The sequence below is a fragment of the Anser brachyrhynchus genome (assembly GCF_964034855.1).
Source record: "Anser brachyrhynchus genome assembly, chromosome: 17".
Lineage (NCBI taxonomy): Eukaryota > Metazoa > Chordata > Aves > Anseriformes > Anatidae > Anser > Anser brachyrhynchus.
In genome coordinates, this window is record NC_137710.1 from 6,200,903 (window position 1) to 6,223,464 (window position 22,562).

Consider the following 22,562-nt stretch of genomic DNA (forward strand, 5'->3'; position numbering starts at 1 on the left):
GGAGTTTTACAATAGTTTGGATGAATAATACATATAGCAGGTATCAAATAGCAGGACTCTACAAAAATCACAACAGAATTAACTTAGTGCATGACTTGTGGAAAGTAAACTGCTATAACTTTTTTTTTTTCCTTTCTGTTGTTCTGATAAGCAATAAAGTTAAAATTAAACCTTTGGCAGAGTAGTTAACACACAACCACTTTAGACTCCTCAGAAAGAGCAGTTTCACTTATTTTAATACTATATTACACACAGCTTACAATTTCACGGCATTACAATAAAGATTAGTCTCCCTTACTTGAACCAGATCTAACCACAAAAAAGAAGAGTTATGACTTTTTATTTTCCCAAGTTTCAGAGCACTGAAATGCAGACAGTCCAAGGGGAGTTGACTATAAAGATTCCAAGAGTAAATATCCAAACTAAGATGTCTTTGGCCAAGGTCTCCTTTTAAACTCATCTCTAAGCAAATTCACTCCTTAGTACTATATTCAGAGATCTTCCACTACTTCACTTCTAACTAGCTCATTTCTGGGGAAATGAGATCCATTAATATGAGAGGTAACTTCTAATCCTTAAGCATTACCAAGATGACAAAGATACTCTTTTGTTGCTAGTGAAACAGGATTGCATTTTATGAGATGCTTCAAGCTTGTCTCATTTCCTTTGAATTTGAAAAGTGTAGAGATTGTCATTCTGCCAGTCTTATTATAATACCACATTAATATTATCATCCCACAATAACACACAGGACTGAGCTATTGTATTTGCTCTATATGCAGTCACCTAGCTACTGCTTCCTCTGCCTTGGACATGCAAAAATACATGTGAAATTTGAACATTTGAAGCAGCCTAACATAATATATGCATACATATGTATACAAAACCAGATATGTTCTCTGTTTGGGATTCATTCCACTCACCTGAGAAACAAAAGGAGACAGTCACTTCCACCTCTTTCCACAGTCAAGGGAGGAAGAGGTCTAGAGGACAATTCAACCCAAAGAGCAGACTTGATCTGTGATTCCCAGTACAAACGTCACACTACTAACAATACTGCGGTGTACTTTTATATAATATTCACCCTCTCTTCACATAATTTCTTACATATACTCCATCATGTTCATGAAAAAAGACTGATAAAATAGGGTGCAAAGTTTTGACTGCCATGAGGCTTACAGGTGGACCTGCAGACCTGGCCTCTCAGCAGGAGGCTAACTCTGTGCTGGGGGTTGCCTTAATGTAAGCATGGTTTCTAACATTCTTTGGGAAATTAAATTTTTACTGAGATTTGATACATAGCACCATTCTCTTTGCCCAGGTGACACCCCAGATTTCAACAGTAAGAAGGGATTTGGGAGGGATCTACTCAAACTGACAACGTTTCTTACACTCAGGCAGTTCTCCCTGGAAGTCAGAATAGACCTGCCCCCGATGGAGGGCCCCACCCCCTGATTTTTACTCTAACACGTTGATTCCACTTTCATATATTTTCACTTTCTTTTTATTTTAAATTCATATCCACCTGAAAGTTGATTGAGAATACTCTGATTTTGCCGAAGGCACTAGGTGGCACTGTGCTCTGTCTTTTGCTCACCCTCAATTTGCTAAAAACTGCCCAGGTTTCACCAATTTATGTTCTTTTCCCAAACACTGCATGAACGTTAGCGAAAGAGTTTCTTCAGCACCTATCATTATGCTTTGTCGCCCATCTAATTTTCTTCTGTCTGTCAAAATGACCAGTGTTATTGAACTCAACGACATATTCAAAATTACATTTGCCTGCCTAAAAAGCACAGTTTTCCTCTAGTTGGCATTTAGAATGGACAAGAAAAAATATATTGTAATGCTGATTACTCAACATTACAAGAAAGAAAGTACAAATACTCCAGCCCTACATAAAGGCTTGTTGGCACTTCTTTCTTCTAAGACTGCACCAGGAATGTTATTACGACATAGGACTGAATGTTAGAGCTGTAAATCTACTCTTTTAGTTACTTTCTTTCACCCATACTACACAGCTTCTGCCTAAAAGCTTACACAGTCCTTCCTGTCTTTTGTTGTTATTGTAACCGTCAGACCAAGAGGCCATAAGAAAAAGGTGATGAGCACATAATGTGTATTTATACAGACAAATACACAGTACAAGAGGTTTTGCTCAGAAGAGCTTTTAATCCATAAAACAGTTTTCTGAACTATGAAGCAAGCAGATTAGAAGGAAAAAGCAGGCTTCCCAGTTTCCAGTCTATTATTCTATCCTCTTGACCACATGCAAATTTACCGTAACAGAACTTTTGTGACCATATCCTATCACTCTTTGAGATGAGTCTGAATTTAACTTTTCTTTGCTTGCACACTTGTGTATTACCTTAGCATGACATTAAAAGCCTTTGAAATCTACAGCGATCTGTAAATATTTCAAAGAACGCTTTAGTTTCTAAAAATATATACGTATAGCTATGCATTCTATAGAGAGTGTAAAAATAATTATAAATCATCTGTTGCGGTAAACTCCATTTATGTGCAATAAGTTTTCTTTTTGATTTCAACCAAACTGTTTTGAGAAAGAATTTTCAGCCCAAATAGCATTCATTCCTGATGTATGAAGGCAACATCCCCAAGAAGGACAGCCTATTCTTACCAAACGCATGTTCAGCCTGACTTGCACGTATTGCCTGCACAACATATTGGTTACTGCACAATTTCCAGGTCTAGAAAACCAGGCAGAAGCCAAAAACAACGTTGAAACAGCCACTATGCAAGATAAAATACTGTCTGAAAGGTGCCTGGCATCTCTCTCACAGCACAAGAATAAAAAAAACAGATGGTTTAAACCCTGTTCCTACCTGTGTCATTAAGCTGCCGTTTAATTTCAGGAAAGTCATTGCCCTTTTCTCTCAGGTTAGTCTGCTGCTCTTCTGTCCATTCCAATTCCAGCTAGAAGCATCTTTCCTTAAGTGAACCTACAGCATGCAATATTAAAAAAAAAAATGTTGTAGTACCAGTAAGGACTCCTTAGGCACTATCCTAACTCTGTAGCAACATTGCAGACTGATCTTAATTCAATAAACCATCTGTTTGCAAACCACTCGCTCCTAACTTACTTCTCTCAGCATTTCCTGAAGATTTAAGACTTATCTGTTTACATATCAATCGTGGTTTTGGCAGTTCCAAGTTAGTTATTTTTGACATTAACAAGATTCTGAAGCCAACACATACTGAATTCCAGGTATGACAGCTGAAGGAAGTTAAACCAACGAAGCATAAAACAAAATGATATAGTTTGCTCATTTTCAGTCAGTCATGAATGTTCAGTTTGGATGTAAGAGATCAGAACGCTCTCATAACTGAAATTGCTTCCTTAGAGCAATATGCTTACTGTTTCCATTGTACTGTTTGTTAACTTCTGAAAGACAAAAAAAAAAAACAGTGTAGTGGCAGCAAGCGTTTTTTTTTTTTTTTTTTTAGAAATTGAGAGCATGATTAGTTATAAAGTGAGTGTTTTGGAAGTACAGCTTTAGAAATTTAATTTTTGAAGGATCTAGAGTTCAAGAGAGGAATCCATACTTCACAATTCAAGGAAAATAATTGTGTTCAGTTTTTCAACTTTCTGAAACTATGGAGAAATTTAAAGCTATATTACTAATAAACCCTTATCAGTTCACTGATTAAAAAAATCAACTGAAAACTGCAATATCACATTTTAATGCATTACCTATGTGCAGGGATAACATTTTTGTCTTGAAGCAAGTGCCTGTTGTGCTTGCTATAGAGATTACATAATATTCAGCATATATGATAGCAATGAGTGGGAATGCCTTTGGTGCTGAAATTTTCAAAATATCCAGTCACCCAATAGCTTTCTACACATGAAGCAGAAAACTGTAGGCATCCTTTCATGAAAGCCTTGGCATCTGGCATCCTTCATTAACAGATTTACTAGTTTTCCACTCCTCAATAGGATATTTTTTTTTTGGCACTTCTCTCTCTTGTATAAGTTATTCCTAATTAATTAAAATGAAATTCTTAAGATGTGAGTTCATTAATCCCTTTAATGAGAAAGAACATTTTGGACCTTATTATTACACTGTCATCAGTATCTGTTAGACAGTTAAATTAATAAAGCGATTATATTCAAATAACTCAGACATTTGCATTTTATTTTTAACATAACATGTCTCTCTTGCTTACTCTGAGACTGGGGAAGCTTTGTTGGCCATACAAAAGTAGTTTGGATTGATTTCAGTGCACACTATGCCTGGACCCTTCAAATGTATTTAGGGGTCAGAATAGCTGTGGTCTAGGATAGGTCTACTTCAGGTCTGCTGAAGCCTTGAGGAATGATTCAAGCAAGAACAGAGTATAAACATCCCTTAGAAATAAAGGGAGAGTGGTCCTTTATTATTAGAAAGCAAAATACTTGAAAGAAAAATAGAGAGAATGGACACTTCGTATCCTTGAAAGCATCAAGATAAAGTGGGACACAGCAGTAATTTGCTACTGTACTGCACATTCTGTATACTACTGACAGACTGAAAAATATCCATTGGCTAAAAGCAATATACAAGGTGGAACTAGAGCTCCAAACATCTCCTATTCTTGTGAAAAGCCAGGGGTGTTTTATAATGATCTCAACATGCATCTTCCTCAAAAAGTGATCCTCCAGCTATGCAGCATCCCTTTAATGCTTTTCTGGGACACTGATTCAGTCAAAGCACACAAAAGAGGCACAACCTTAGCTCAAAAAGGCAAGTGCAACCACTTTGAAAATCGTAAGTCAGAGAGATGAATAAAGCTGGTACCAGTTAAAACATTAGCTTATGAATCCTCTTAACTCACAAAACCTAGATCTGATTTTTAATAACCGATTCATGCTTTATAAATGTGCCTGCATATTGAAATATCCGAACTGAAATTTTTTGTTCTCAAACATTTTCGGTCAACAGTGCAAGCATTTTTCTCCTCTTCATCATCACTTAAAAACAGTAATCACCACATTTCTTCCTTCTCATGTTTCCCAAGTCATAAACCTCACAACAACCAATAAAAAATAAAGACGACAAATCCAGCCCAGCTCCTGCTGGAACCAAATTACTTTTTAAATGTTATGATCTTTAAAGGCAAACAAGATAAACTTTTGCTTCTAAAAAAGGTTTAGATTTGCTGTAGCCATGTAGAAAGAAGCTGCACGAGTGAGATTTGTTGCTCAGCAGACAAATACAAAGGAAGAAAGAGGAAGAATTTTTCCAATTTAATTAGAAATGGTTTTATGTCTCAGGCACCAGTGCCTCCTAGACAAGTTTAGCTGAGGAGGAATTTAGAGTGTTGCTTCTTCAGCTAAGCCTGCTGCAGTTATATAACTCAAACATTTACAAAACAATTTAGCTAAAAAGATAGTGGAGCACCTGTTGAATTGTTTTTACATATTTACACCACAGCTTTTCTTTCTTTCTTTGAGGCTTTAGTTAGCCGCACAATTGAATACCACAGGAGTTAGATTAAGATACATTCCGGAAATGATGTTTGAAATTGTGATGTACTTGAGAGCTGCTATCATTTGGAACTAGTATTGGATACTTGAACTGGGCTTGAACCAGTGCTATTGATCATGGCGATGATATAGAAGCTTCCTAAGAGCTCTCTTTCGGTGGAACAGCACAGGAATGCCCAGGGAGAACAACTTTGCTGGTACCTTCGCCATATATCCAGCTCACACAAACATCTGTCCTACCCTACATTTCAGCATATGTTTAATGATAAAATAAACAAAAAAAAGTGACGTGCATAGCAGGCTAGCAGCCTGAGAAATTTACTTCTGGAGGAGCTATGAGAGAAGAAAGGTCAGTCATTGTGTTAGAAGATTCATCAAATCACTGATTATAAACCTAGAAAATGCAACGGGCATTCCTGCATGAGACAATTCTCAAATCACCTCTGAATCTAGCTAGAATGTAGGTCAACAGTGATCAAGCCCAAACAAAACTGCAGCTCCTCAGCTATGTGGTGAAGGTACAAAACGTGCCTCCAGAGGTGGGAATCAAAAGCCACCGGTATGCAGGAAGGTTCTCGAGCCAAACTTGTAAGCTAAGAGCAACAAAACGCCAGTTTACCATCCTGAAAGATTCTGACTAACGCAACATTAACTCCAAGATGAGTGCACTTCAAATATTGTCTTGTTCTTCACAGTACAGTCACAGCTGACCAGTAATCCAATTCAAATATTTACCAAAAACTCACACAATCACATCGTATTCTCAAATAGAATATTTGCTTCTCTTTGCACTAGAAAAACCTCATCATTTCAATGACAGATCCACTTATCAAGAGTAAAGAAGAAAATTGTGTGTTTGCCTATTTATTTCTCCTATCACTGAGAGATGCTATTTAAATCAGTCATCCAATTATGCATGGAAAACAGAACTACCATAGCACTGTATGTACAACATCACATTGCAGTTTTTCTGTGGGAAAAACACCAATAGTACATGCATTTCTGAATGCAGAAATGAAGTCTTGTAACTGTTGGGTTTTTGGCTTTGATTGCTTGTTAGTTTGGGGTTTTTGTTTGTTTGGTTTTTTTTTTTTTAAGTGTTGAAAGATACCTAGACAAACAGTTAGTATCTTCCATATCAGCCTTTTGTGAACTCAGAAGCCTTTTTACATTTAATTGCAAACCAAGGCTTTACCAATCATTTTAATTCAAAGTGAGAAGGGATTTGATTACTGTACATTGAATTAAATGTATTTTTATTGAAAAACTGTTAAAATCTAATGATATATCCATCTTCAATTACTGGATGATGAGTATTAAAAATAGGCTGAAATTCTCCAACCTAACTAAAATCATGTCATCAGAAAGCTGTTCTAACCTGAAGATAACATCGTATTTCACAACATTTTTAATGGGCAGCTTTAATTTGCTGCTTAAAATAGTAACCGCAGTTCTGCAATTTATAAAGCTCTCTCTTGTATCGCCAGTGATGTACTTCATGCTCTTGTGTCCCTAGGGGCATCATCTGGCTTTACATTAGAGTGCCAACAAGCCTGACAGAGTGCTCAGCACCACCATACTGCCTGCATCCAAACGGGGTGCTACTGGCCTGCTGCAGCTAGAGAAATGGAGCTCAACTTCCACCATAGATTTTAAACCACCAGTGAAAGTTACTTCAAATCTATTTTTCAAAGCAAAGACTGTTTTAAAGTCTCAAATGCTTCAACCCTTAGAAAAAAATTGCATTGTTTAAATGCTGAAATAAGGGAATAGAAGGATTATCAAACCATTTGTACCAGAACATTTAACGAACACATTAGTGCAGAGCAAATGGTTCAAATTCAAGTATAAAAACATCAAATGCAACTCTGAGTGAACAGGGCGCTTCCAGAAACTTCATTTTTGAAAGGGAACTTTTTGGTGTTTTTGAGGTGAAACATTAACAAAATGTCAAATCAAAGTGCTTTACATTTTCACGCTTCTACCTGACTTTTTTCTAGCACATACTATTTACCAAGTTTAACCCAAATTCTCAATAAATTTTTACTTTGCACTAAATTTCTAATCATCAAGTGTATAGCTTTTTCCCCCACTCATTCCAACCTGAAGTTGACACTTTTTACACATACACTGCAACATAAAGAAAGATGTCAGCAATAATATTAGAGGTTTTAAATTTGAATTCATATAACAGAAAAAAATACATAATATATGTGCTTCCCATTTTCACCAGCAGACCAGTTTAAGTACCGTACATGAAACAATACTATTGGACTTGTTCAACGAATTTGAGACAACTGGTTTTGTTTCCCCAAAGCAGACCCCACAGGATAACTGACGGAGCTCTAGATGTCCACAGAAGCTTGAATTCAGAAAATAAAAGACAAAATCTGAATATAATTGGCTTTTAAGGAATGCACATTTTACTTTAAAGAAGTTATCCTGAAAATTAGGAGGTACTGATTTTACAGATTTTCTAGCTTTTGATTCCCTTTCAGTAAAGTACCTAAGCATATACTTAAAACATACTTAAGCCTAAGATACGAAGATATCTCAAGCCCTCATTCCCCTAGTATTTGAATAGCTTATAGTTACAACTGCATCCACAACAGAAGAAAGGTAAGTTAAAATAAGAAGAAAGAGTGCTGGTACACGAAGATCACATTAAAAAGCTTTTAGAAGCACACATTCAGCAAGTGAAGCAGGGATACCAAAATGCTCTTCAGAACAGTCTGATTTGTTCAAGGCCACACAAAAATATTGTGACAGAACAAGGAAGTGTGCACCTTTATCTCTGGATCAAGTTTTTTTCTCTCCATAGTAAACGTCAAGAGGATGTAAGCACATGTTCTGCTGAATATGGAATCATTTTACTGAATTAAAAGCTAAATCAACATTCCTGGAAAATGAGGACAATTGCTTATTTTTATTTTTTTTTAATACATAGCAACAAGGATGGTGATAAATTGAATTCTGAGGTAGAGAGTTGATACTGCACAAATAGGTAGTAAATATTTTCCCCCTCATCACCGTCCCCTAACATCACAGCGCTTACACTGTATCACATCATGTCTTACTACAAAGCACTTAAGGAAGTCAAGAGGTCACTGCAAAGAATGCACATCATAACATGATAAGTGTTATGGATGTTAGGGAGACACTTAACTGCATATGCTATACAAACGTTTCTATGAGTTGGAGCTTTTGGAAACAAAACTTGGGCATTCGCTTTATCATGCTTGGCATTGCCCTGAGGTGATTAGACTAATTTAACTTAATTTGTATACTATGTGGACTTTTATCACTATGGAAATATATCAACTGAAATAAACTTCTTTCAATCATTTCAAAGTGCATTTACTTTCTGAGCACTGCACTCACCCCTGCTGTTACAGAAACCTTCAGGGATTTCTGAATGGCTTTGTGCGGAAAATTATTCCAAGAAGCTACATGAATTGCAAAGACAACAACAATTTCAACTTTGAATCCAACAGTTCACAAGTGTTCACTGAACGCACACTCTTTCAGTATACAAGGCTGATATAGCAGTAATTTATTTTCTTAAAAAATTAGCCAACGATTAAACAAGGTCCAAACAGGGGAGGTTTAGGCAGGCAGATAAAGCTGTATGTCATCCCTTGCTTCCAATAACTGTCTTTTTTAATAGCAAATTTAAAACACAAGTTTTCTGCTGGGCTGTATTGGAAAGGACACTGCACAAAATCCAGACAAAAGTATCAGGTTTTGAAACTGTTGGATAGTTTTCTTCCTGAGAAGAGAACGTACATGCATACACTTTTTTTGTGTGTGTGCGTGCAAGTTCTGCAGAATAATGTACTTCCAATTTTATTCAAATGTAACACACAAACAAAGGAAAAGTGAGGAAAAACTAGGACAGCTATTGTATCTTTTGCATTCAAACCCCACACATCCATCCATTAATGATTAAACTTCAGCTTATATAAATAGTAAATTCCACTAAAGACCAGCAGGAGCGTTCCGTATTTCTGATCATTATGCTCTGTACTAGTATATCAGTGAACTATATTGCTCAGTATGCCGTTCTCTCTCTAGGGACATGATTTTAATTTCTGAAGCTCTTCCTGACAGAGAGCCTCTCCTGACAGAAGTTCAAGGCACAGAGTTACAAGCTGCAGAGTGAAGGAGAGCAAAGGAAGGCAGTAGGGAGCTGAACAGTACCTGCACTCATCTGTACTCCAGCTTCTTTAGGGACTACTGTATTTTCTTTTCCAAAATAATGGAGACAGTTTAGCTTGGGAAGCAGGGTTATAGTGTTGTGAGTTTTTTTAAACATAATTTCTCTTGGAGAAAAAACAAGAAAAAAAGATGGTTGTGGCCTACACTCTAACAGGAAACTTCAGATTAACTTGCAAGGGAAGTTTCACAGCTTATGAAAACTTTGGGACACACAGCCAGTTGTGTTTACCTTTCCTTTGCGAACCCCTTTGCCAATGCTGATCTATTCTAGATGTTGTTATCCATAGCTATTTGACACTTTCCTTCAGAACCTTCCCTTTTGGTAGACAGTCTCTCTCACATAACAGGCATCAACATATATCCTAGTTTTTACACTAATTTAAAAGAGAAAAAAAGAACATTTGATCAACTGAGCAACAACACAAATTAAGGCATAGTGAAAAAATAGTTAGGACAAATCCAAAACAATTATCTCTAAAATATTTTAGAGGGATTATAAACATGCATTTCAGCAGCCAGCAGATTTAACACTGAATAAAAGGAAGATGCTGAACCCTCCTTTTTGGGCTCTGATCTGTATTCCAGAAATGCAAAATGATGAGTTAAATAACTGAGTAGAGCACAGAGATTACTTTACTTAGCAGGAAACAGTCAACAATTACATATCTGCATTATGAGCCATTAACTGGGTAGTAGTCTTGTAGGTTCAGAAAGATGTTAATGGAACAGCTGCCAGATAACAGGAGGGCTGCAGAAATATGTATTTTGCCATTTGTTACGCTGAAGTCAGGGTGTGCATCTGTGCGCAGATCAGCCTGATCCAAAGCCCACAGTAATCTGTTCAGTGACTTACGTAGCCACTGGTGCAGGCTCTAGACAAATTCAAATCACAACTGGTAACCTCTGGATAGTTGATTTTAAATCCTGTTAAAATAGGACAAATTCAGGTTGTTAAGCTTAATTAAATCTAAACATGTTAAGATAAGTTGTGCTGTTACAGAGTTCACTGTGGTGGCTTAATACTGTGGTATTAAAAGTAGCTTTCTCCCTTGCTTAACACAACACCCATAATCCTTTACTAAGATCATTGTCATGGCTCTACGTCAAAGACAGAAGGCTTATACATTATTAGACAAAACCTTCTAGAGTTAAAGTAGTTTCTAGTGCTTAAGTAACGAGATTCAGTCATATGCTTCAGCAACGAGTTCTTGGCATCAAGCTTTACATAAGAATGTTTTTCGTTTATTTGCAGGTCCTTTAAATTCATTTGGCTGTTATTATTCAGTATGGAAAGAGCAAAGTAAAAAGCACTTTAGCTGTCTTATGGGCTATTAAATAATTGAGGAAAAAATGCTATACAGAAATCCCTATATTGTTTAAATTGCTTGTTAGTAACAAAGTTTAACTTCATAAAGGCTTTAAAATCTAAATTTCTATTCAATTCTGTCAGACATCCCTGCAGAAGAGAACATGCTGAAACAAACATGCTAATTCTTTAAGAGTTTTTTGGTGTTTTAGGAAATCAGAAGAGATTGTATGGTCCAAGTAGTGATGTGTCAGCTCCCGGATCAGTGCCTAAGATAATCTTTCAAAAGGTCTTTAAATTTTGAACTCCTGAAACTCATTCTGTGTGAGGGACAATTGTGTTTAAAGCATGCACATGCATGAAAAAAAAAGCAAGACTTTTTATATGCATTTAACATAGGAGTAAAATAGAGACCAGAACTTTTCCATAAATATCAGTAATTATTTTGTTGAAGTCAACAGAAAATGACACCTGCACTGTCCAGAGTGCAGCAGAGAAATGCAACACAACAAAAAGCATAGGGGAAAATATTGATTTCATTAGTGATAATTCCTGATTAAAGTCCTTGAAAAATAGATTTAAATAAATTCAAATTATATGTCGCTGAAGTTATTACTCTACTGAAGTTGACTTCGGTCTTTTATTCGCTCACCTTTCTTCCACTGAAATTACAAGAAATATTCCTACCAATATTTCCATACCATGCCACCATTATGTTCACTGTGGTCAGTTTCGCAGTTGGTAAAACCTCTAGTCATCTTCATACCTCTCCACTTTTATGAGCTTCAACAGTCTTACCTTCCAGACTAAAAACCGCAAGAGTGCTCATGCTAATAAGCACGTACTTAATACATTATAACGGACTTAAATGGCTACATGCCTAGACACCAAATGCAAATCAGAACTCCCATGAAAGCCATAAAAAATGCTTTGAAAATTACTATCAACATTACAAAATGCTTAGATAATAAGAGATTTACACAGACAGATTAGGACTTTAAACATTCCAAAGAGATTGTTTGCTTTCTATGTATTAAAATCCTATTATAAAGGAAATTAACAGAAAAGTACTAAGCATGTTAAACCTGAAAAGCCAAGCGTTGCAAAGCATACAAATCAGCAGGAAGTTCAGAGGAACTCCACTGCAGTCCAACCAAAAAACATTGTTTTCTTCTGACACTGAATGCTGAAATAGCCCAGGGAAAAGCTGTCCCAGAGCTAAGGCAAAGAAAGAAGTTCTCTCCTTCAAAGGAGAGAAAGCAAGCCACGCTTTTTCCAACAGGGCCCAGTAGTGCAGAGCTGCACTTACTGGCTGTCCCAGAGTAAATCAAATCTATAGAATTAGATTCTCTTACTTGAGCAAGTAAGTTGTATTCATTTCACAAGCACAGATTAAGGAATCTTTATTATCCCTTTGTTTTCCTCAGTGCTTTTAAGAGCAGGAACTCTTGCAATACATACATTCAAATGAATTCAAAGACCCCACAATAGCCTTAGGATCTGGCTATCCCTGCAGAAATTAAGTATATGGGAAAGGGAATTTAAACAACAGGTGACAATGTGAAAGCAAATGCTTCACCTTCATTGTTTTTGAAATAAATCTCACACAGTGACTAAAGCAAGCAACATCAGCTACAAAGAGGAAAGACCTCAAACCGCAACAGGAAAATCATGGAAAAGACAAGACCAAGTGTGGTGGTGCTTTCAGATTTTAATCAGTGAAAGCCAAAATGAGCTATACGCCTGGCTCTATAAAAATCTGGCCAAAAAAGAAATAGGATATTTATTATAAAGTTGAGCAACAAAATTTGTCTTCCATATGACAATTGAACTTACAAGACAAACAAACAAAAAAAACATAAAGAAAGTATCATCATAAATGTACCAAACCCTTGATATAAAACAAAGAAGAGAGAGGGAAGAGGGAATAGCATGCTGCTTCACAAGAAACACGTCTTTCAATGTTGTGCTTCAAAGACCTCTGACAAGAAGTGAAAAATAAATCAGTATTGTGAGGAATGTATTTCCATTAGAGTTGTGAATCTTCCAATGTGTTCACAACCAGAAGGACAAATATTTTGTTACCTATCATTCTCACACTTGATGAGATGAGGGCTACACTGGTGGGAACAGAAGTAAGACTACAAATGTTCTTTGGGAAGTTTTCCTTCTAAGGCTCTGAGGTAGTGTAGGAAGGAAAAACAAGAAAAACATGAACTTCCAGGCTAACAGGATTAAAAAAAATCAAAAACTATAGTCTGACAAGTATTCAGGAATTTTGGGAACAGCAGCCATGCCACATGAGAGGAGTTGCAGACTTCAAGCTGTTTCCCCATGACAGTATTTGAACATGGTCCTTCACCCCATCCCTCACTCAGTAACATTTCTGAAGATGTCTGTAGAGAACAGCTTTCAGATTTCAACAGAATTATATATATGTGCCTTGTAGCAGGCACTGTACTCTTCACACAGAAAAATCTATGGATTCAGTCAAGGCTAGAGCCTCAGCTGACTCAATGCCTACTTGCAAAGGCTCTCAAATTCCTGCGGCATTTTTCTTTCCATAAAGTCAAATGACAGGGAAAAGCTGTTGCATAAGGTCTCTTCTGAAAAAATCTGTACCATAGGGAGGGCTGTCCTGTGTAGGGTTTAAGCTTAAGCAGTTTATCTGCTTCAGGTGTGCAGAGAAACTAATCCCTTTAGAGTTTTACTTCAGAAAACTATTGTGCTGGATTCTATCAGTGTGTGGGGTGCTTAGCTTGGATTATAGTGTGGTTTTATAGCAGTTTTAATAGTTTAGAACAATGTTTGGCAAAGGCACTAACTATAATTAGATGGCTTTTTCAGGCAATGATTGCATATAACTGTGTGCACAAATGTTTAGCTCGAGTCCTCATTTCAGACAGGACCTTTTCTGTAAGAGCAACATGCAAATTTTCTGGCTCACAACCATATTAGCACCAAGTAAGCAATTACCTAGACTGTGTATAGCATAAAGCCAGCTAGCATAAAGTCACATAAAACTAAGTTGAGAAAATACAGAGCCAATTTAACAAGATATGGAAGCCTTGTACAAAGTCATGAGTTTTTAAACATTAACCACTGAGTAAGTTAAAATGCTTGTCCAATGTGTTTTGGGGTGAAAGGAAGATGACAAAAATATTAGAACACCAAAGCTCCAGAAGGTTCCATATTCTTAGATGTTCCCTACATCAGACTTCTTTATATTAAACTATGATCGCGGCAGTTTTGGCTTTGATTGGATTAAATATAATAAAAAGAATAATTACCACTTGAAATTTTCAGTAGTTCTCATTTCAGCGTAATTAGATGTAGTGATTAGAATATCTTTTCTATTGCATTGTAGTTCTTCCTTAGCACCAAACAACGATACAAGTTATTTACATATCTTAAGTTAAAGGAGGAGCACAACTTAACACAGGAGTTGCCATTTTTTCCACTGGAGCTTCTCCAGATTCCTGCCAAACACCCTGCAGTGTTGTGCAATGTCTTTGTAAATAGTTTGTGTCAGTTCATTACCTCTAACATTTTTATTTTTTTTCTATTAAAACACACAAAAAACACACTTTTCAAAACCAACCAAACTTACCTATAGACACTTCAGTTCATCACAGGCTCCCTCAGGAAGAGATATCCTTTGTACCCCAAAGACCCCGAGAGAAGCTTCAAATATTAATTACTTTTGGACTGCCTGCCTCACCTGTCAAGTTTCAAGCACAGACAGGGCGGCCTCAGCTTCTGACCGTTTCCTGAGATGCTAAATCGATCTCTGCATGTCAACATATCATAAACATTTACTGTTACATTAGCAGCGTGAGTAGTTAAGAATACTTCTAGGAACCCCACTAGAAAAATTATAAAGCTCTCATTTATCAACGTTTATGAACATTTAGGTTCCAATTTCTTGGACGATTAATCCAAGTTTTTTAATAACCCATGCTAAAAAGTTACTAGGAAAAAATAATTTATGGAATGATTTTTGCTTACTAACTTTTTTAGAATAGAGATAATGTCAGCACATGAATTATATGCCAATAAAGCAATATACTTGACTAACTTTCCAGTCACATACTGGAAGAAAACAATTTCGGCTTAAAGAAATATAGATGAATTCTCTACTCTCTGCTCTCACTGAATGTAGCTAAATGACAATGATGCTCTTGATTGAGATCTAAATTATATTTTGATCTATGTGTTCTGTGTCTTCTGTTCTAGGGCTGTATGATAACAAAGCGTACTATCACAGACCTTTCTATTCTCTTGATAATACTGTTGCTAATTTGTTCACCAATTGATCTCCATCTGACTCATTTAGCATTGTGATAGCAATAATTGTTTCACCCTGACAGCAAACACAGAGCAGCCAAATCCCTAACCTAGTTAAAACTGAGGTTTTGCTACCACAGGAGCTAGGTGAAAAAATTGTGTTCAAAAGCTTTGAATATTTTAAGTGTGTGCTGTGACCTTCAGTGGGACCTCAGCTGCCCTTTCAATCTGTAGCCACAGAGCGAATGTAGCAAGAGAAGTTTGCCTGGACGTCTACAGCAGCTCTTTGAGTCATCTGCAGCAAGAACAATTTCTGCATATCCATTGCTATTCTGTAAAGCAGGGATAACAGCATTTCTTTCTCCCCAGTGCTGTGTGGCATAAACTTTCATAGTTTTATCTTTTATCATTTCTCAGTATTTGTGCTTATTGAAGACCCAGTTCCTGATATCGTTAAACTCAGTCATCACAGCCAAAGCCAAATATTTACCAGTATCCCTAGATTTGCTCTGTAGCATATGCTGTTGCATTTCTGGCAGCTCTAAGCCAACTGATCTAAAGAAAGCTTAGTTTTAGTCATCAGAGCTGACATGAGTATCTCTAAATTATTTGAGGCAGGGACTGGCTACTGCTATCATGGTTGTTCGGCTGTGTGGTTGTTTTTTGTTGTTGTTTGTTTGTTTTGTGTTTTTTTTTGCAAAGCATTAACTGATATGTCTGTATCCTTTGTTCATATATCCAGTTTGTACTACAATACAAATAACATAGGTTTGGTGCAAATAGTTTTTGGAGTCTAATGGAGCTTTGCCCAAAAGTTACTTTCATAAATGCATCAAGGTAAATATATGTTAGGTACAATGTAACAAAAATTACACTTCCCTCCCTCCTTTCTCCCCATCAACTACTAAGTTAGCATGAGACATTTAGGGTGGTAGCTTATTTCTAGCTTTGAGCCAGTTGCAAGAACAGGCTCTGCTTCCAGAGTGAGTAAGCTGGCCAACATACATTATGTCAGCCAATCACCTGTAGAGACACTGCACTGAGGGATGGCCACGTGTGAATTTTCCTTCAGCAAGTAAAAAGAATTGAGGAAATCCTCTTTTATCCAGAGGAGCAATTATGCACATTCCAACTTCCACACAATAAAGTTTTAAACAGTTTAAATTTCAGTGATTCTGTGAATCTAGCTCTATATTTTTGCTGTCAAGTCATCATTGTTTTGTGGGTTTTGTTTAAATCCACATTTATACAGCCACGAATCAGTCCGGCAGACATTTGTGCCAGTGAAAAGGAGCTTTCAAAAAAGGCATTGTAACAGGCATTCCATACTCAGAGCAGGAAGGAAAAATAAAGGAGAACTGATTCTTCCTTAAGATCTTTTTGCAAGAAGACTCAGTCAAAAACCAAGTCTAACGGTGAAAATGGATGTTACGGTTGGAACGTGCCAAATATTTTAAACAAAATCTAGCAGCCTATGTGGCAATTGCAGATAGATAATTGCACAGGGGAGGAGGAGATTTGGCCATGAAGTCTTTCTAGTGGAAATTGGGAGTTCACCTCAAAGGAAAAGCGTTCCATTAGAAAGATGGAAAGATAGTCTGAAATCCTCTACCATCCACTTCCAAGTTGTTTTAGTCTTTAATTAGTAAAGAAGCTGATGACTCTAATAACTTCACCATTTTTTCTATTTTCCCCCCATACACAGCGTATGAGCAGCTGATGAAAAGTAACAAGTTAGATAACAAGTGAAATGCAAGCTGTCACAAGACTTTCATGATTCAAGAAGGTCAGGATGAATATATTCTGTTTAATCAACCCACAATAAATCTCTGCTCTCTTACCTCACTCATTGAGCTCATTACTCGTGATAACTCTATCCCAGTTTGCTCACTTCTAAGAAAAGTTTTTTGTAGCTTACATTAGTCAGGAAATTCCACAAAATGCTGACAGTTCATTCTTGCTCTTCGGTCATTATTTGTTCTATTTTTAACAACAATAATTTACTCACCAAATCTCTGTACTTTTTAAGAAACTGGAAATAAATAGCACATGTTTAGATATTGGAAAGTATTCAGTAATTTTTGTGCAATGCCCTTTTCAATGCATGAGTGATTAAAAGCAGCTGGTTACTGGTACTCACACTGCAAATTGTAAGTCATATTTGCTTTCAGACAGGTTACATAAATGAGCCAATCATCATGATGGCAAATTTTAATATCATAATGTTAAAGATTTATTCAGGTATTTAATTAGAACCATTGCTCAAGCCTAGCATGCAAGGCTGGTCCCTCAAGAGGCTCTGTCTGTAAGCTTAGCTCAGAGTATGAGGAAAGCTAGGAGTATTTCTGCAGGTACAGGAGCCTGTGCCACACGCAGCCTTTTGCTACGGGGATGAGCTGGCTCTGCCACAGGCCTGAGCTGGCTGGAAGCCATGTCAATGTACCGGTGAGGTGCTCGTTCAACCTGGCAGCACGCTGCTCCTCTGCAGGCTTTCTTTGGTCTGACTCAGCTCGGCTCCGGCTGTGGCCCCTCAGCCTTTTGTTGTGCATGGCAGGGGGCTCACATCTGGTTGGGAAGGGCTCTGTGCAGATCTGATGTACAAAGGACAAGGATCAGACTTCAGCTCACGCTTTCCTCACAACCATTCACTTGCTCCTGATTGTACAAATCCTGCAGATTTGTAAAGGTGGAAAGTGAACAAAGGAATGGAAGAAGGATCCTGCCATCCTTCCATAGATAACTCTCTGTAGATACTGGTCATACATGAACTCCTGGACTCAATGCAGGGACTACTGTATGAAGTGCAGCAGTATGAGGTCTTACATTCACCCGGTGATCTAATTGCTGCTAGAGGGAGATGCAGCAAGACTGGCAGAGGCTGCAATATATCTTGTTTCAGAAGATTAGATTGGATTTTCTCACCATAATACAAAGGGTCAAACTCTTTCCTGAGAACGTTATGTTTCAACATTCTTAGACCAAACGCAAATATCACGTGTGAGCACTCTCAGCTCTCATTTGCAGGAATGGCTTTATTGCCAGCTAAATAAAACACAACTGCAGAATGTTCCATTTTCCTACCTGTAGCTAAGCTGATGGTTTTTAACAGGAAATAAAGATAGTCTTTCCAGTCATCACTGGGAACTCTGGGCACATCAGCACTACTCACCGGTAGATCGCTAGGATGTCTGTGATCTGAACAAAATGCTTCAGTTGAGTGAGCTACATCAAAAAGTGGCGGTTTTAAATTTAAGTCTCTGAACTTAAAAATAAGTCAGTGTGAGCTGGAGAACTTCTTTTCATAAATTTTTAAGCCCTTCCTCAGAAGAACTTTGTTTTCTTTATGTGAATCCTGGATCGCTTGGAAAATGTCTTTTTGTGCATTTAAACATCACATTCAAACCTATTTTCACAATTTGAGGAGAATGGAAAAAGGTGAAAGAAACAGCATACTATCTCACCTATCATACTGAACAGCTAAGCTTAAAGCATATAATATTTTGTCTCCCATTCCAAAACTGGTGCAAACACCATCCAGGTTTCTACAGAAGCTCCCACCTATGTTCTGCAATGAAATGCTGTGACAAGGCCAGTCAACCAATTTTCTCAAAATACCTGCTGTACTTTTGTTATGCTATAGTTTTTCCTTTTGCATCTTTAAATGTGATACTCCTTCCTATTGACCCAAAGAAACTTTTGTAGAAGTGCTCCAGTTATGTTCCTCTATCAGCTGCTTCACATGAGATAATCAACTCTTCTGTGATTTTTCCTCTATCTGCATTTTAATGTGCTCATCAACCTGATTAGAGAATAGGGATCCAAAGTCTCTAGAGGACAGTATGCTCCCCGTGAAAATACTGTATTTGACTACTATAATCAAAAAAAGATTTAAATATTACATTCTCAATCAATCAGTAAACATTCCCTCCAGCTCCTTACATCCACCTTCTATGTCAATCAAACATTTATATTCTTCAGACATCATCATTATACCAGCCAATCTTGTATTTTATAGCCTACACATAATAGTTTAAACCTGATACCCAAAAGATTTTGGGGTTTCAAAATACCTAGACCCCCAGGAAAGAAAAAAAAAGCTAGAAGTCTGGCAACATCTACTCCAACATATAATGGTCTTAAGTTCACTGCATTTAGGAAATTAGCAGTGACCTGACAGAGAACCTATATTGCATAGTAATTTTGGCTGCCAAAATAATTCCTCGAGTAGCTGACTTACATCTGTTGGACTTGATATACAGCATGGTGTGTAAAAAGCCACCTACTTTTTAAACCCCTTTTTTCCAGATTGTCTAAATACATCTTGATTAAAGTTATGATGAAACACAGACAGGACATCAAACAGAAAAGTCTGCTCTGTTCTAGAAGATGTCTAGAAGATGTCTAGAAGAGTCTCCACTCATCTACCACAGAAGTTCCCAAATTTGTGAAAAATTTGTGACCGTAATACAACCACAAAGCTACAAGAACACTTGCTTTTGTTTCTCTAATAGAATTGTAACAAAGCTCTATGGTCTCTCCAGTACAATGCCTACTATTTCAGGAACACCAGAAAAACACTGAGCAGAACCTTTTTATTCTATCACTTTGTTTCTTATATTTCCTGTCCTTCAGAGCATTTAATTCTTACTGTTTTTTCAAAACACTGTTCCAGCTCGAGGGTAACCTTGGACCAGCCAAATATATCAGGCAAAAGCCAAGCAGACCGTCGTATTTCTCTTCAGTGTTACATTCTTGGACAACTTGCACCATAAATTTACAAGCTTGTCAATTAAGTTTAGAGATCCAGTAAACCATCTATATTAAATATGACTTGGATATGAGGGAAAACAAATGAAGATTAACGTGGCATTCTCACAGCAGGCATAATCTGTTGACTTTTGGGTGGAAAAGATGCAACAGGCTGTCCGTTACCCTTTGCTTAGAGTTCCACTCAGTGCTCCAGACTTGCAAGCATCTTCGCAGCTTGCCACTGTTATTTATTTATTTTAGGAAAAAAAAGAAAACACATCCTCCTCTAATAATTTCTGAAACTATCACAACACAACCTGATGAATCAAGCTTTTTTTTTAAATGATGTCTTGTATTCATTGCACATTAGCTCTATAGAATTCATAGTTCACAATGTTTTTTGCTTTTTTATTTTTGCATATTTTTTTTTTTAAAGCATGCACTTCTGCTTGAGCAGCTATTTACAGATTAACTTGAGTACCATTGCCTGTCTTGTCTCGAGCCAGTCAGTCTCATCAGGCAGTATTGAAAATAGATACTTGGTATTCCCTTCCCCCCAGATACGCATCTCAAGCTCTGTTTCTTCTGGTCCTATATATGCTTGAGTTTGCACATGTAAATCAATTCACTAAAGTCACAAATATTGAGCTTGCATAAGTTGGACCTAATTTTATGGACAGGCTAAGCATTCAACAAAGAAAAAAAAATATCATGCACGGGAAACTAATGCAAGGGAGTTAAAGCTGATGTTTTCAAGTAAATCCAAAGGATTGAAATGCCAAAATCCTGGTTGTAGTCTGTATATTAGAGTATATTATCCTTCTTATTTGACTATTTCCATGTGCAAACTAATTCCCAACAGAAGAGAAATGCGTGTTAAGCTTTAAATAAGCAAGGACAGGCTTGCAGAACTAATCTGATTTACATCTCTCAAGACTTTCTACCTACTACCTGTGACAAAGCAAGTCAGCCTATTCCTCAGGAGCTTCCTCAATAATAAGCAACAAATTCCATATTGACAGAAGGCTTTAAGGCATCTCTCAAGAGCCGTCTCCTACAACACACACACACAAAAAAAAACTTTCGTTTTGGTTTACATAGCTTCTCCGCCAATTTCCAGGGAGTATTTTGTTGTGTTCTTGCTTATTTTAAAGGCTCTTACAAAACAGACTTGTCATAGGACCTTCCATGTATGTACAAGGGAGCTCACCAAGTTAATGAGGCCCACCGGTACTTCTCCATTTGATAATCAAGCTTGGGAAAAAGAATTAAAATTTTTAATACAGTGTACAACACCCTAAACTGATTAAACCTGAAATTCACCTTCCTCTGTGTGTTTTTGTGCTGTACTTGATTGCTAATCAGGACATGTGGAGTGTGTTGAAGGACAATAGACGTAACACATATTCCGAGTCTTAGTTTTTGATAAAAGTTTTTGGACAATTTCTACCACATTCATGTGAATTCCAACAGATACTTGTTTGTTGTACAGGCAAAAGAACAATTTTGGATAACGTTTCAGACTACAAGTTTGAGCCATTTTTAAGTGAATTGCTACTTATTGGGTTTAGTGGTGTTTTGTTTTGTTTTTTTCTGATTAATTGGTAAGATCTGTTCTCTCTCCCAGAGTTCAGTCATCATGCATATATAGTTCCTTTGAAAGTTGAAGGTGATGCCTATTAACACACGTTGCTCCCTGCACACAGTCCTTTGAGCACTTCTACCGAATTGTTTCCTGTTCGATATGTTCTTAGATGCTATAAATCTTTCCCATTTACCCTGACCATAAAAAGACCTCTAGGGGATTTTTCTACTATTTATTTAAAGCATTGACTGAAGTTTCTGAATTATAAGTAATTCTCATCAATAGTTAAGCTCATAAAAATGATAACTCATCAAAATAATCTCTTCATTTCTATATGTGGCTCTACATATGGCTCTACTGATGACTTCAGAGAACCAGGAGTTTTTTCCCCTCAAGAAAAGCAATGAGTGCTGCAGGGACAAGGTGCCCTTTAACTCCACACTGCACATTCACAGCTAGATGAACTGGATTTTTGTTGACTGGGAGCATTAATCGTAGTGTGATTTAATTTACTGGAAGACCACAGGGCACCTTGCTGCACACAAAACAGTAGCAATTTCACTCGGCTGTCCCTTGCTAAAGAAACATAAGAAAAACTGATTAAAAATACCAAAGAGATAATCTTTTCTGCCTGACACAAAAAGCTAATTACAAATGCAAAATAATACTGCAGTACTATTTTGCAACAAAATAGTGAGGAGGAAGAGTTAGGCACTGAGGTGGTAATTTGCTGGAGTCTAGTCAGAATCTCAGGGAGCAACTGATGCTCAGAATAAGAAAGCTATCTGGGCCTTTGAAGTCACACACACACACACACAAGCATTTGGGATTCAACATACAATTCCATCTCAACCACAGTATTTTCAGCTAAGTACTATACATATTACTGGTAAATGGTGTCCTGGAGGGATGGTACTACTGGATCA

The 22,562-nt window shown here is 37.1% G+C and overlaps 1 long non-coding RNA gene across 3 annotated transcripts in view; it reads right to left on the bottom strand.

Moving 5' to 3' along the window:
• The window catches only part of LOC308179466, a 246,443-nt gene that overhangs the window by 202,018 nt on the left and 21,863 nt on the right, over positions 1 to 22,562 (bottom strand). For all 3 annotated transcript variants that reach the window (XR_013940389.1, XR_013940390.1, XR_013940391.1), the window contains exon 2: positions 2,847 to 2,963. This is a non-coding gene — a long non-coding RNA (uncharacterized lncRNA). The remainder of the gene's footprint in view (positions 1 to 2,846; positions 2,964 to 22,562) is intronic.